Below are 2,450 nucleotides of genomic sequence, written 5' to 3'. Positions count from 1 at the left end.
TGGGACAGCAGAATCGGCGGTGGCAACGGCAGTGAGCAGAACTGCTGGGGCTGGTGGCATGTGTGCATCTGGCACTGCGGGCATGTGTATCTGGCGCTGGGGGCATGTGTGCATCTGTCACTGGTGGCATGTCTGTAACTGGCACTGGGGGCATGTGCATCTGGTGCTGGGGGCATATTATGTGTATCTGGCACTGTGGGCATGTGTGTAACTGGCACTGAGGGCATGTGTGCATCTGGCACTGGGGGCATGTGTGCATCTGGCACTGGGGGCATATGTGTAACTGGCGCTGGGGGCATGTGTGCATCTGGCGCTTGAGGCATGTGCCCATCTGGCACTGGGGGCATGTGTGTATCTGGCACTGGGGGCATGTGTGTAACTGGCGCTGGGGGCATGTGTACATCTGGCACTGGGGGCATATTATGTGTATCTGGCACTGGGGGATGTGTGTAACTGGCACTGGGGGCATGTGCATGTGTATCTGGCACTGGGGGCATGTGCGCACTGCACTCGGGGCATATTATATGAATCTGGCACTGCACTGTGGGGGCATATTATGTGTATCTGGCACTTGTGTGGGCATATAATGTGTATCTGGCACTTGTGGGGGCATATAATGTGTATCTGGCACTTGTGGGGGCATATTATGTGTATCTGGCACTGCACTGTGGGGGCATATTATGTGTATCTGGCACTGTTGGGGCATATAATGTGTATCTGGCACTGTGGGGGCATATAATGTGTATCTGGCACTACACTGCTGGGGGCATATGTGATTCTGGCACTGGGGGCATATGTGTATCTGGCACTGCACTATTGGGGGCATATGTGTATCTGACACTATACTGGGGACATTATGTAATGGGGGGTGAAAATATATATATTTATAGTTTCATAATATAAAGTTGCGAGGCCACAACCACTTTCCCAGGAATGCGCGCTCCAAAGGCGCTGGTGTCTGCCTGTGTTAGGGGGAGGAAGGCGCATTTGTGGGGGCAAAGCATATTGTTGCACCTAGGTCCACCACTTGCTAGTTCCCCCACTCGCTAGTTCCACCACTGTATCAACAGCTAACTCAGAGCAATTTTGATGTATGTTTTCCTGCTGGTAATTGTAACATTTTTATATTTTTTTGCTCAGTAAGAAAAAAACTTTGCGCACAATTTTCAATTACTGCAGGTATGCGGGCTCTCGGTACCAATGGTATTCAATTTTTAAAAATGGTCTCAATTTTTTTTGTGGCTAAAGTCCTGCAAGTGGAATCTTTTTTTTTATTAAGAATCTGTTAGCAGCTTGCCCACAGGCTCCCAATGCTGCTGGAAGAGACCCGGCTGCACCTTTGACTGCATAATCACCCATTACATGAACACACAAAAGGAGCACCCCACAAACACAAAGACACCAGCATAACACTTAACACCCACACTAGCAGTGAAATATATAATGCCCACAGTAGTAGTGGCCCTTACACTTAACACCCACAGTAGTAGTGCCACACATAATGCCAACAGTAGTAGTGTCACTTACACTTAACACCCACAGTAGTAGTGCCACAGATAATGCCCATAGAAGTACTACCCCCTCACAGTGGCGTAAGTTACTTAAAGAAGTCACTATATGACCTCAAGCAAAGTGGTCGTTGCTGGTATGTAAAGTTGGATGCAGTGTTACTAGAAATTAACTTTGTTAGGTCAGAGACTGATCACTAGAAATTACGGAGAAAAGAAGACTCTTTTGTGGGCGCACTCTTTGACTTGAAATGAATTTTAGATAATAGTCAGAATAGAAAAAATATAAACTTTTAATAATTCAACAAGATTAAGATAACAAGTGGTTCATGAAGAAGATAATGATCAAAGAAGATAATAGTATATTGAGATAGTACAAAGTACTTGATACATAATGAAAACTAAATTCTGACTGATAGAGGAGATTAAATGTTTATAAACAAATTGTTTAGATTTTTAAACGGCACGTTCTACCACAATATAACCTGTTCCTTGTCAGTGTCAAATTCAATATACAACGGTCCAGATGCTGGTTAATCTTATCGATAATAAAGGGTGGAAAATAAGGTGGCAGTGCGAATCATCTGTCAGTGTTAGACACTATAGCGCTAGACCAATGGGCTCTACTAAACTGAGTATTCCTCAATGGTCGCCCATTTGAGTACTGACCCAGCCCGACACTGATTAGCTTCCGAGATCAGACGGCTTCGGGCGTTTCCAGTGTGGTATGATAGTAGAGGAATTTGAACAATAATTGGAAGCTCTGGAATCACTGATGAGAGTCCACGAAATTACATAGTTATTTAAGACAGATATTAGAGATAGAGGAAGCCAGATGGATCTGCTGCCAATGTTAGACAGGTGCTTAGCCCTGAATCAATGGTGAGAGTCCACGAAATACAGAAATGAATGAAAATAGATAAAACTGCTGGAAATAGTGAT

The 2,450-nt window shown here is 44.8% G+C and overlaps 1 pseudogene; it reads right to left on the bottom strand.

The window, feature by feature from the left end:
* Positions 1 to 2,128: 2,128 nt before the first annotated feature.
* Positions 2,129 to 2,247, bottom strand: LOC134929990 (5S ribosomal RNA; annotated as a pseudogene).
* Between the last annotated feature and the right edge of the window lie 203 nt (positions 2,248 to 2,450).

Source organism: Pseudophryne corroboree, chromosome 5 (genome assembly GCF_028390025.1).
Source record: "Pseudophryne corroboree isolate aPseCor3 chromosome 5, aPseCor3.hap2, whole genome shotgun sequence".
Taxonomy (NCBI): domain Eukaryota; kingdom Metazoa; phylum Chordata; class Amphibia; order Anura; family Myobatrachidae; genus Pseudophryne; species Pseudophryne corroboree.
The sequence above is the reverse complement of the archived record's forward strand: the minus strand, read 5'-3'. Positions and strand labels throughout refer to the sequence as shown.